Source organism: Myotis nattereri (genome assembly GCF_964212035.1).
Source record: "Myotis nattereri genome assembly, chromosome: 4".
In the NCBI taxonomy this organism is placed as follows: domain Eukaryota; kingdom Metazoa; phylum Chordata; class Mammalia; order Chiroptera; family Vespertilionidae; genus Myotis; species Myotis nattereri.
This window is the reverse complement of record NC_138079.1, coordinates 15,511,246-15,525,767: the sequence shown is the minus strand read 5'-3', so window position 1 is coordinate 15,525,767 and position 14,522 is coordinate 15,511,246.

Below are 14,522 nucleotides of genomic sequence, written 5' to 3'. Positions count from 1 at the left end.
TGTTTGAAAAGGAAATTTTTTTTATAAATACAGCTTTTATTAATAATATTGTCATTGGCAATAGAAGTCTAGAAGAAAATATGTGCAAAAATTGAAAGCCATCTGCTGACCTTTTCACATGGCAGGTTCAGCACCAGGGACAGCTCCCCCGGCACATGCCCTCTTTTCAAAAGCAAGCACACCAAAGACTACCCAGGCCCTACAACAATGACCTTTCTAGTATACACTTTATATTCAACACTGCCATATACAATGGCAGTCATGATTGTATATTTTTGAGAAATTGACCAGGAGACAAAAGATCTGCTACATTAATCTATTTAGCAAATTATATGGATTGATTGTTAGGTGTCAAGCATGAGATCTTACACAAATTACTTCTTTTAGCTTTATTTCCTTATCCCAAATGTGTGCATAATTTGCATGCATGATAAACTAAGATAATAATTGTGAAATGACTCATGACTTGCATTCATGAAAGGTATTATTATTGAATTCTTAATAATACTAAGAATTGGTAATAGAAGCCTAGACGAAAATATGTACAAAAATTGGTGAAGGCAATCCTCTGAACTATTCGCAGCCAAGTTCAGTACCAGAACAGCTGAAGTTACCCATTACATTATCAAGCAACTTATTTTTTTACAGGACACATAATACCTTTTGAAACCTAGATTGGATATACTTAGGTTTAATATTAATTCTGTTAAGAATCTTCAAGGAAAGAATCATCTTCTTAAGCATGCTTCTGATAAACTTCTAAGATACAACTCTGGATCTGGCCTGATAATGGGCCCATTTCTAAGGATGAGGAAAGTACTACAAATTATTTATCAAGCCCTGGCTTGGTGTCTTAGTTGGTTGGAGTGTAATTCCATAAATCAAAAGGTGGCAGGTTCGATTCCCAGTCAGGACACATACGTGGGTTGTGGGTTCGATCTCCTTTCAGGGCACAAAGGGGAGACAACTGATTGATGTTTTTCTCTCACAGCGATGTTTCCTTCTCTCCCTCCTTCTCTCTCTAAAAGTCAATAAAAATATATCCTCAGGTGAATATTTTTTTTAAAAGAAAAAATGATCCAATCCTTTATCTACATTTAGTAAATAAAAAATTCAAGATGAACTTCAGTTGATGCATGACCCTAAAGATATTTCTATATGATGAGTCCTGTCATAACAGAATTTACCTGTAAGGTAGATGTTGATTCCAACCTCATTTACACTTTTATAAAGGAATTCTATAATATTTAACACTTTAAAAATAAGAAATTATATTAAAAAAGTCCCACAAATGTTTGAACAAAATTGTGTCATATCATGTAACCTCATGAGTTTATCTGTATGACATGATGGGGAGGTAGACCAGATGATTGAACTAAATATAATGGTTTAGTTTCACTGTTTTTCATTACTCTCATAACTACTCAAGTGGTTCAACTTTAATTGTCACCAATCTTACTTATATTTAAATATCAAAATAACTGGTATAGGATGCTCTGAACTCTGCCATATTCCACAAAGCCAGATGCCATTTCCTTAAGAAGAAAAAGAACCATAAAAAATAATTATTGATTTTTAAAGGGAGCCAAGTAGAAGGCAGCCCTTTGATCTCTAGATGTTCATTATTTCCTTTGCTCTAGCTTAAAAATGTTGTGTAAGAGTTCAGAGTACATTTCCGTAGGAACCCTGGGGTTCATTAACACAAAGTCGTAAAATAGTGCTTCTCTTCCTGAGGAAAGTGCATCATTTTGAGCGGGAACAAACAGGACTCTCTAACATTCTGAGAAGTTGGGAGAAGGATCTAGAGTCCAAATATTTCAATAAGCAAAAGCTTCCCATTTTCATTCCATAATGATGCTTTTCAAAAAATATATTTTTATTGATTTCGGAGAGGAAGGGAGAGGAAGAGAGAGAAACATCAATTATGAGAGAGAAATATTGATTGGCTGCCTCCTGCCCACAACCTAGACCAGGAATTGAATCGTGACCTCCTGGTTCATAGGTCAATGCTCAACCACTGAGCCATGCTGGCTGGTCTCATAATGATGTTTTCATTTAATCTTTACCTTTTCCTTCAGCACCTTTACCTTTTTCTGCAGTGATAAGCGCATCTGAAAGATAGCTATTCTCCTTTTTGGTGCACAGAATCTCAGCAGTCTGCTTCTTTGTCTTAATGACCCCCCCCCCCCCAAATCCCATATCATTTCATATCACTCAGCAACACTTATTATGCTTAGAATATCTTATTTCCCAAAGTCATTAATGGATTTTCTTTCTGATCAGTTTTAGAGCTCCACCCCATAATAATTAATACACACTTATGGGAACACTTGAGGTAAGAAAACTGAAAATAAAGTCTGTATTGAAAAAACTTCCACCATGAAATTCCCTATCAATAAGCCATCAACACAAACTATATCAATGTCCTTCAGGCTGGAGGCAAGCCATATCATATCTATTATGTTGGGTTTAGAACCATAAATTCAATTTCCACATATTTATAGCACAAAAGCATTAGCACACCTTGCCCTCCTCAGTGTGGACCCCACACTCAGGAATGCAGCTGGATGATGTGTTACAGGTGGATCTGTATTCTGGGGGGTACACTGCCCTGTGCACACTTCTCGCTGTGGTTCCTCTTCCATTTCCAGCACCAAGAAATGTGTGTTTGGCTTCCTGATGTCCATCAATCCTTCCTAAGAATACCCTGAATTTTTGGGAAGTAGCCCTTCCTCTTTATGTGCATGCCACCTGGGTGGAACCGTGATAACAGGAAGCAGCCCTCCTGCTACTGAGATGCTCAGGGGTCCTGAGCACCTCCCAGTGGGTCCTGGTGTATCCAGAGAGGGGTGTAATGAGTCAGGTGCTCTCTTCAAGGACTTAGACACTTGAACCAGTGACGTAGGTTTGAAGTAAGATTGGGATTCATTGATTCCAGTGCACACCTGACCAGACTCTCTGGCTATGGACCATCCCTGGAGTTGTGCTTCCTCCCTGCTGGACTGCCTCGATTCCAGGACTAATTTTCTGGACTTCCCAATAATGCTCTTCCCTTTAAGTCAGCCAAAGTCAGTTGCTGCTACTTGCAACCAAAGAACCTTGGCCCTCTTATTTTTAACTTCCAGTTGGGTTTCTTGTCATGCCTTCTTAGAACAATAGTCGGTGTTGTGTGCTATTACCAAATAAGATGCTAAAGTATTTCCACGCTGAACTGTCTTCAGAGAAATATTGCACAAAATGTCTTTGCTTTCCCTCCACAAAACAAGAGATTCATAGAACACTATAATACACTATATAAAAGGAAAATATCAAAATTGTCATAGATTCTACTTAACACTTCTGTTAACATTTTCTCATGCATACATTTCCATTTTGCCAGTCTCCTGTTCCCTGTTTTTCGTCGCCCCTCCCTCCTACTACCCATAAATAAACAAATGTTAACACATTGCAACGGATCACGAGACTTCTCGTTTTTCTGTTCTAAGGCTTGTGGCCAATCATGAGAATTTTTTAAAAAAGATATTAGCTTGTAATAAATGTAATAAATAACATCAAAATGCAATGGGAATTTAATTTTAAAGTGTGGCTTTAACATTTATGTAAAACATTTCTTGTACCCTTTCAATAGAAACTTATCTAGCCACTGGGTAAAGCTAGCAATAAAACTACTGGTCCACAACAGCCCAATATTTACTCTTCCACACTTTCTCCATCCTCATGCTATCATGTATGTATGTATATATCAAGAAATAGATGGAGAGAGGTTTTAGTTGCTGCTTCCTATCCACTGAATCAAATTGAATCATACTCTATCACAACTTTGCATGTTGCAGTTTCAACTTCACAATACACCATGAAATTCCCCTCATCAACAGGATCTGATTCACTCTTTTAAATTGGAGGGTTTATAACCATTTACATTTAATAGTTGGGATTAAGTCTACCATATTGCTGTTTGTTCTCTATTTATCCCATCTGTTCTCTGCTTATTTTCCCCCTTATTTCCTGTAATTGGTTTGTTAGCCATACCTCTACATTTTAGTTTTTAGTGGTTGTTAATGTTTATTATATCCTGAACTCACTAGGTCTACTTTGAATAATAATATTGAATGTTTATAATAACCTTCTAACAGTACTACTTCCATTTTCTCCTTCCATCCTTGTTACTAATGTTGTCATACACTTTATTTCTGCATAAGTTATGAGCCCAAAACATGTTTGTTATTTTTGCTTTATATAGGTAATTGTTTTAGAAGAAATTTTAAAATACTTTCATATTTACCTACATATTTACCATTTCTGGTGTTCTTCATTACTTTGTGTAGATCCAAGTTTCCACCTGTGATTAAAAGGCAGATTCTCTTGGCTTTTGTTTGTATTTAAAAGCCTTTATTTTACCTTAATTTTTAAAGCAGATTTTTGCTGGGTGTAGAATTCTCTGTTGACAGTACATGTTGTGATTTTTGTTGTTGTTGTTATTTTTATTCTGCAACTTAAAGATTCCATACCATCATTTCTGAAAATAAACCTGCCTCTCTATGTTACAAACTGAAGTTTGTATTTGCTGCATCTTCAAACTAACTGATCCTTTTTCTTTCCAAGTCTGAGCTGCAGTTAATTCCATCCAATGTATTTTTTCATGTCAGATATTTTCATTTTCATTTCTAGAAATTCTATTTGGTTCTTTTTTATATCTTCACTATCATTCCTGATTTTATTCATATTATTTAAAAGACCTGTAAAGATATTATGCATGTTTATAGTAGCTATTTCAAAGACTTGTATACTAATCATATCATCTCTGTCATTGATGGTCCTTTCTCTATTACTTTTCTTTTCCCTCTGTGTTATGGGTCACCTTTTCCTGATTCTTGGCATGCCTAGTAATTTTTTATTGGATGATGAACATCTAGTTAGGTTACTGAGCATCTAAACTTTGCTATCTTCCTTTAAAGAGCATTGGCTTTGTTCTAGAAGGCATTATGTTACTGGAAGATCAAATTGGTTTGATTCTTTCATAGCTTCTTTTTAAATTGCTTAAGGTTTGGTCTGAGTAGCCTCTATTCTATTCTGGGCTAGTTTTGCCCTAATACTAAGGTGTGACCCCCTGGGTCTCTTGCATAGTCACTTTGGAAACTGGTTCTCTTAAAGGTATAATGTGGAAGATGTCTGACTTGACCTTGGCAAGAGATTCATAAAATCCTCTCTCCATGATGGTGAAGCTTGAGCCCCAAGTTGTGGTGAGGGTGCATGGAATGTGAGGTTGGCTGCAGCTGTGCAGAAGGAGCAACTATATGGCTAATGCTGAGAAACAGAATGCTCCTGTAAAGGAAAGCAGCTGTCAGACAGTCCTGTCAGTCATCACAAGGCCCGTAACTCCTGTGATACTTGATTCTCTGTATATATCAGGACTTGACAGCTTTCCAGCCTGCCGCTTAAGTGATGCTGAACTTCCTGGCTCTGTTGGGATACAATGGCTCTCAGGAGTGCATTAATCTGACTGCATCTCCTTGGGAGCCATCAGCCCACAAATAGGAACTCTGACGTATTATTATACTTCTGAGGAGGGTGTCCCTTGTCAAGTGTCTTTGCATACCTTCCTTTACTTTGTAAACCTCTTTAAATAGTTTTATGGAGAAACATTCCTTTCTAGTTATTTTAAAATAAACTATTTTTCCCCACCTATTTGAAAATATCTTTGGTTACAATCTTTCATCACTGCTCCTTGTTCAACATGATAATTGCCTTTAAAATCTCATCTGGAGGTTCAGGTGTAAAGTGAGGGAGATGGCTTTGGAACCATCTGAAATTACATCACTCTATTTATTTACTTTTTTCCTGAGTTGGAGTAAGTAACTATGGGTACAGCCCCAACGATACTTATTTTACAAGGCACTTGCTTTTCCCCCACATGGATATTTAACGGAGGTTAGAGTGGTGAAGCTGCAAGTCTGATTGACTTGTTATTGTGGTTTTTATAGCATTGTTTGATACATTTACCCACTTACTAGGTCTTTCTGATCATTAGCTTGTTCAAAATATTTTCTCTTCTTTGTATTTATAAGCCAAAACAGCCCTTGGCTTAGCTTAATTGCATTGATAACCTTTGAAACCTAGGAGTTTAATGTCTCCAACACTGATTGGTCCAGAAATAGAGTGTATTATTAATTTACTAGAGGCCCAGTGCACGAATTCGTGCACCGATGGGGTCCGGCCAGCCCGCCCTGATCAGGGCCAATTGGGGCTGGGCTGGCTGGGGGTGGGGGGTGGGGGGAGGGCATGTGGGAGTTTGGCCGGCCAGCCACGCCCCTGATTGGGGTGTTGGGGGCCGATCGGGGGCAGGGCCAGGCGGGGGCGTGGGGCTGAGGGAGGTTGGCTGGCCGGCCCTGCCCCTGATTGGGCCAGTTGGCTGGCCGCAGTGAGCGTCATAGTGACCGGTCGTTCAGGTCACTTGGCTTTTATACATATAGATAATATCAAACTACCTTTTCTAATATCCATGAGGTCTTCCAAATATTTCCCATTGTTTTATTTCCTCAATGTCTAGAAAACTGCAAATGCAATCTGGCCAGTGATAACCACCACCAGGTTTAACCTTCTAAGGGTGTGAGTACTCTGCTCTGTTCCCTGGCCCACTGTATTTTAACAAATATCCAGTAGAAATCATAATAGGCATAGAGAAAACAATATCTCATTACAGTAAATATAAAACTAACCTGTAATGAAGCTGTGGGGAATTCTGGGCAGGAGGTTCCAGACAATCAGATTTGACCTTTGTGCTTATTATGCTTCAGAATGGAGGAGCCAATTTCCACCGCTGGTCAGAATTTACAACCCATGGCACAAAGGGAACAACAAATTAAGGAAGTTGTCATGGAACCTGGAGGAAGCAGACAACACCAAACCCACCTTTGCCACAGGAAGTTCATGTACTGGAGCCAGAAGCTTTTCAGAGCTGACGAGCTGCAGGCCAGAAGTGTGGCTGAAAATGCCCATAAGAAGGGTTAGAGGAGAAAGAACTGTAATTCACTTTCTATCAAAACAGAGCAGGAGCCCGGCCAGCAGGACTCCGTGGTTGAGCGTTGACCTGTGAAAAAGGAGGTCAGGGCACATGCCCTTGGTTGTGGGCTCAATCCCCAGTGGGCGGCGTGCAGGAGGCAGCCAACGATTCTCTCTCATCATTGGTGTTTCTCTCTCCCTCTCCCTTCCTCTCTGAAATAAATAAAAATATATTTTAAAAAACACACAAATGCTGCAGGAAAGCTCATAGAACTCTGGTCTGCATTGTAAAAACAGCATAGGTGTTTTGGCTATTCAGTTGATCAACAGCCACAAACCTGCACACAAAGGGAATTAATCTGGACACCTGTAACTTCTCTTTCTTTCTATCTTCCACCCCGACCACTGAGAAAAGTACTTCATGTGGGCAACCTGGTGTGACTGCACCCTAAGTGCCACCTCACATATGCCTTTGTTCTTCTCCAATAAACTCATTAACATTCCTATCAGTGAGGATGCTAATTGGATGATTACCGACCTTACTTGTGAACTAGATTCTTCATCCATTGCAATGGCTGTCCTTTCCACCCCGTCACTCTGTGGGAGTCTCCCTAGCAAACTCACTTAAGTGGTTTTCTCTCCTCACAACTTAAAACTGCTTGAACAGACCCCAAAGTATGTTAGGAACTCTGATTTCTTGCATTTCTGGCAAGACTGACTTAAACGCAGGCAATATTTCATACTAATCATAAAACAGCAAATTAAGCTTGTAAACATTTGTCATTCACAATAAAACCCACACAGAACTGGGATTCATGGATTTGCTCCAAGGTCTTCCTGTCTGTAGACATTTAACCTGTGCCCTGTCTTCAGCCCCGCATCTGTGAGGCCTGAAGAGGCCACACACAGCATTTGTCTCTCAAAGGTGTGAAGACCGACAGGAACCAAGGCGTGACGGATGTGCCTGGGTTAATAGTCTGGTGGAGAAGAGGCCATCACATGCCTCCTGTTGTTTAAGAACTCCCTCCTGTCCTACTTGCTGCCAAAAGGTATTTTCCTTTGTGTTGGTGATAAGCTTATCTGGGATTTCACTCTTCCTGATTTCAGCTGTGCACCTTGGGTGTGTCCTTCTGTTTCTGACTTTGATAAATATCTGAGGTGGACTCCAGTGTTTTTGCCATGGCTTTTCCGATTCAAGCTGCCATGCCCTTGCTTCCTGTTTGCCACACCAGCCTAACCCCACATTGCTGTCTCCAACCTGGGACCTGCAAGGAGGCTGTGTGGCATCCAGACCAGGGTCAGGCCTTTTCCATGGGCTGTGGACATGGCACGTGTGTTCCCTAATCATCTTAAGGTTCTGTTCATTCTTAAAAATCCATGACTCCATAAACAGCATTTTTTTTCATGAGTCTTATTTGTTTAAGAACCTGTTTCTGGGTAAACTCAATGTCCTTAGTTAATCTTAACCTCACCAGAGATACAATGTTAGCAAAACTTGGTTTGACCTCTAACATTTGGTGTGGCCATTCCAGAGGTTACACTGACTTGATGAATGTCAGGGTATTACGAATTTCAGGAAGCTCCTCTCCTAGGGGGAACATCTAAAAACTTGCTCTCTTCAAGTCCTAGATCAATAAAAATAATTTTCAGGGGAAAATAATCACATTATTAGATTCTCTGTTTCTTTAAGAAGTAATAGCTGAACTTGGCTCTTATTATAAACTTAACAGTTCAGAACTCAATTGATATTTGTATGAACACTGTTAATCACCACAATGATATAAGCCTTACTACAGGAGCTTGAAATCCAGTAAAGAAATAACATGTGATTATTTTTGTTAAGCACAAAGAACTAACATAAAAATGAGACTCTTGCTGATTTTTGCTAAGAGAATGTAGAAATCTAGGAAAGCCTTCTCAAATAAGTACCATCCTACTGTAAGCTGACCCAAGGACCTCTGCCAAGCAGGCCTTGTATGCAAGTGTTGATCTTCAACAAATAAACAGCCAGATATTTCTCCAGTAAAATGAATTCATTGGGAAACAACAAAGAAATACAATTTAGGACATCTGACGGTGAACCATGTGCAAGTCCAGAGAGACAAAGGAGAGGAACACTCTTTTTTTGACTTGGGAGGGGCTGATGTAATTGAAGGCCTACTGAAGGGCACTGTAGGCTGGAGTCATAGTGACTTCTCATTGGCTGAGTTATGGAGGTCTCCCAGTGGCTGAGCTGTTACTGGGTCAGGAGGAATCTCTTCTTCCTTCTGCAGAGGTAGTAATGTAGTGTCACTTCCTGTTTGAGATGCAAGGTACCTACCTCACTTCCTGTTGGGGTCTGGTGGTATGCATTGAGTGATGTGTACATGAGAGTTCTCTCTTCTGGCCTCCTGACTCCATTTTAAATGAGGTTTCTGTTTATTAATTTTCATGCAAGTTAGGAAAAAGGTGCCCCTACTGGCACAGGACTTGGTCAGTGAAGTGATCCTTGTTGGTAGAAAAAGACACTGTCCTCTGGGGCAATGGCATCTCTTTCCTCAAGGGCCACTGCTTGAAGGGCAGATTCCAGAACCACTCACTTCCTCAGTCAGGTGCCCTAAGCAAGGCACACACTGCACAGCTCCATGCAGAGAAAGGGAGGAAGAGAGGGAGGGAGGGAAGGAAAGGAGCCCACAACCTTGGTGTATAGGAATGACACTCTAACCAACTGAATACCCAGCCAGGGCTACCCAGCATGTTTAATTATAGCAGTGGTCACCAGCACCGGTTTGGCTCAGTGGATAGAGCGTCGGCCTGTGGACTGAAAGGTCCCGGGTTCGATTCCGGTCAAGGGCATGTACCTTGGTTACAGGCACATCCCCAGTGGGGAGTGTGCAGGAGGCAGCTGATCAATGTTTCTCTCTCATTGATGTTTCTAACTCTCTATTCCTCTCCCTTCCTCTCTGTAAAAAATCAATAATTATAGCAGTGGTTCTCAACCTTCCTAATGCTGCAACCCTTTAATACAGTTCCTCATGTTGTGGTGACCCCCAATTTCATTGTTACAAATTGAACATAATTAAAGCATAGTGATTAATCACAAAAACAATATCCTATCTAATAATAGACAAACATGGTAATTAACCGTACCTCCGACATGCTTCCCATTTGCTAATCAGGGTGATATGCAAATTAACTGCCAACCAAGATGGCAGCCGGCAGCCAGGCAGCTGAAGCTAACAGGAGACTTGCTTGCTCCAATGATGGAGGAAGCCAAGGTTCCCCGACTGCTGCTGCCGGCCTCTGAGCTGCACTCTAAGAAACAATGTTGCAATTATAGAAGCTAAAGAAACCCCAGAAACCTGCTTTCAGCCAGTGGGGCCTCAGAGCTGGAGTTGCAACAGTGTTACAATTATAGAACCCAAACAAACCCAGATACCTGGTTTCAGCAGCCGAGGTCTCAGAGCTAAAGCCAGCTCTCAGCTCCAGTGACAGCCATAGAAGGTAAATAAATCCCAGAATAAAAAAAGAAAAAAGAAAAAAAAGGAGAGGTTGGGAGCTTCAGTCACCCACCAGCCTGAAAATGGCCGTCAGCCCCTCACCCAGACTGGCCAGGCACCCCAGAGGGGACCCCCACCCTGAAGGGGGTGTGACCAGCTGCAAACAGCCATCATCCCCTCATCCAGGCTGGCCAGGCACCCAAGCGGGACCCCCACCCTGATCCGGGACACCCTTCAGGGCAAACCAGCCGGCCCCCACCCATGCACCAGGCCTCTATCCTATATAGTAAAAGGGTAATATGCAAACTGACCCTAACAGCAGAACCACTGGGAATGAGTGGTCACTATGACACACACTGACCACCAGGTGGCAGACGCTCAATGCAGGAGCTGCCCTCTGGTTGTCAGGGCGCTCTCACATGGGAGGAGCTCTGCTCAGCCACAAGCCAGGGTGATGGCTGCCAGTACAGCGGTGGTGGTGGGAGCCTCTCCCGCCTCCTCAGCAGTGCTAAGGATGTCCGACTGCAGTTTAGACCTGCTCCCTGTTGGCAAGTGGACATCCCCCGAGGGCTGCCGGGCTGCCAGAGGGATGTCTGATTGCCATCTTAGGCCCAATCCCCCCAGGGAGCGGGCCTAAGCAAGCAAGTGGTCATCTCCTGAGGGGTCCCAGACTGCGAGAGGGCACAGGCAAGGCTGAGGGACCCCTCCTCCCTCCCAAGTGCACAAATTTTTGTGCACCAGGCCTCTAGTGTAATTAAATATGTGTTTTCCGATGGTCTTAGGCGACCCCTGTGAAAGGGTCGTTCGACCCCCAAAGGGGTCACGACCCACAGGTTGAGAACCGCTGAATTATAGCTAAAGGTAGCTTCTGATAAGAGAGATATAAGTGTTTATCTTTCCTCTTTATCTACAATGATGTGAATATTTTATAACAAACATCAATTTCAATGCGCATCCTTTTTTAAGGGAGTCATAAATGTGTCTACTTAGAATCACATAGTAAAAGTTCCAGAACATTCAAGCAGCCTTTCAGATCTCCACCCCAGTTGATACTCCGCACCAGCTGCTTCTCTTCACCCATCCTTGGGCCCTTCCTATGAAGTTCAGTCCCACAGATAAGCCGGCCCTGAGGAAGTCTGTATACAGTGGACAAAAGCCGAGACTTGACAGGTACTGGACATAGTTCCCAACTTGCTTCTCTGGTTTTGTCTTTGAGGATGGCAGTGATAACAAGAAACAGGGCCAGAAATGTCTCAGACTTCTGTGCTTGTCCTTATAAATGTGTTGGTGTATAATAAGCGCAATGCAGGAAAGTTATACACTGTCCATGAAACATTCTGATGTTACTGAGTTGACCCTCATGCTGCCTTTTCAAACATGAGGGTGAGCAAAACAAAACTGTAAATTGCTCTGCAGAAAGTTTCAACTACTGTCCTCTATCTGGTTCCATCTAGATATTCTGCCTGAGGTTTTATAAGTTAGGAGCAAGTAAATATTCTTTGTTTACAAATAGGCTATTCCATTGGGAAAATATTTCTGTACTTCAGGAACGCTTCTTACAACACAGTCCTGATTTAAATACACTACTTGTTCAACCTATATAGACTGAAAATACTCAAAGCAAGCTTTTTTAAAATTTTATGTTAGAAAGTTCTCTTGACTAAACTTTCCAAGAATTATTACAAATAAGTGACACTGGTGGCATGAAAATGACTTAAACAGCCATCTAAGACCTGATGACACTGACTATAAAGACCAACAGAGCAATTATATACAGAGACTTGTTTTTTTTAAACAGAGGATGGTATTTTTCCAGAGACACCAGCTACGAATGTAACCTGAATCCCCCACATGTAGCCCACTCATCCACATGGCTGGGGCCGCACTCGTCAGAGCTCTCACTTCCTCACTCGTACTCTGTGATCTTCACATGAAGACACATGGTGTAACTTCTGGCTGTGCTCCTGAGCACTTTGGTCTAGGGGTTGCTGAATATGTGAGTGAGTGGTTTTTCCATTATTTATAAACCATGTTGACATTAATATCAATCCACACAAGCTTTCATTTTCTTGGACTACAGGAGTTTTTCAGGAATGAAGCCAACATGAACTTAAGGACGACCCAACTATTTGAACAAATAACATAGAAGTGACTGTACAATTTGGACCCACTTATTCTGTGTCTGACTATAATAACATTTAAAGAAAACTGTATGGCTATAGATAAAATATACTTAAAAATAGTCAATAATATGATACTGCAACAGTATTCAACTTGCAACCCAATAGACTGCAAGTGACAAGCAACCCAATAGACTGTTAAACTTTTAGATCCACAAAAAGATTTTATTTTAAAATTTTACACAGCAACAAGTCTTTTTTTCCCCCCAACGAATCTTAAGCAGTGTGAAACTCATTCTTGTAAAAAGAATGACACAGCTCTAGGAACTTGCTATTTAAAAGAAAACTAAGATGAATGAATTAATCATCTCTTTACTCAAATTTGTATAGGTTTTCACATATCAGGTTAGTTATCAATCTAAAAATAGTTACCTTCTTTAATATAGAATTCACAACATTTTCAGAGTACTCAGAAGTTAGTTTCTTCCCCAAGACCAACCAACTTAGACAAAATTAAATTGGTCTTTCTCTGATCTCACTACAATATGAGAAAATCATCTGATATATAACAATAACAAATATTTCCATCCAAAATTCATTTGCAGGAAGGTCCTTGGAAACGACGCATGAATGCCCCCTGGTCCGGGCAGTTCCTGCACTAGCCTGATCTTGGGCTCTCCACGCACTAGAGAAGGTCCTGGGCTTTTCCCTGGCTCCCCCATGGGTGGACATGACTTTCAGTCAAGCTGTGAAGATCCACATCCAAGAAATTCCAGATACTGGGATGGCCCTGAACTAACACAGTTTCTTGGGAAAAGTTTTCAAATGATAGTATTTCTAGGATGAAACCAGAAGCCACCTGTGATTATTTCTTTACTTTGGAGATAAAGTAAAACATGATTAGCCTCATCTATTTGATCACCTAGACCTCCCTTAGATTGGAAATCTGCACTGAAAGAAATACTCAGAATTAGAAGGGTGGGATATAAAGATAATGTGAAGAGTTAAAAAAGAAAAAGTTCAGCTCCGCCCTGGCCACACTGTTGCTCTCAGGCACCAAGGCTCACGGGTTCAATTCACGGGTTGGGATGCATAAGGGAGGCAACCAATCAATGTGTCTCTCTCACATTGATGTTTCTCTCTCTCTCTCTTTCTCTCTCTCTTCCCTCCCCCACCCTCCCCCTTCCTCTCTAAAATAAAATAAAAATTTTTAAAGAAAAAACAACAAAACAACAGGTACCAGGTAGGAGAATTAAACTTGCCTCCTATCAAAAAAGTCAGTCTTGAAGATGACAGAAGTTCTGAGGATGGGTGGTGATGATGGCTGCATGACAACGAGGAGGTACTTAATGCCACTGAACTGTATATTTAAAAATGGTTAAAATGGTGAATTGTACGTACTAATGGTAAATTGTACTAATATTCATCCAACCCCTCAGTATGGACACACATGCCCAACACTTGAGAGAAACACCTAAAATCAGAAAAGACAATGGCATATGTTTTCATTTTTGCTATAATTCATCATTTAAAACAAATAATGTTAGAAAGACACTACATGTTGGCATCACACAGGCAATTCACCTCCAATTAGTTGCTGGCATTTAAAAGTGGTGCTAATTTATATGCAGTTCCTTCTAATTAGTTTGTTACATTCAATATACAACTGAATTAAAAATAAAACCATAAAATACCTCTTCCCTTAAAATCCTCTGTGTTGATGCCTTCCCCGAAATAGCAACTATTTAAAGGTCTTCTTTACTTTTTCCTTTCATTGTACTGAAATGTCCTGTTTTCACAATTTGGTCTTGCCCCTCTCTTTAAAGAATTCTTGCCCCACTCTGCCCTGTGCCCCAGCGCACAGTGAAGGATAGACATAGTGGGCCGCCATGTCACAGAGCCACAGGCTGCCAATCCCCGTGAA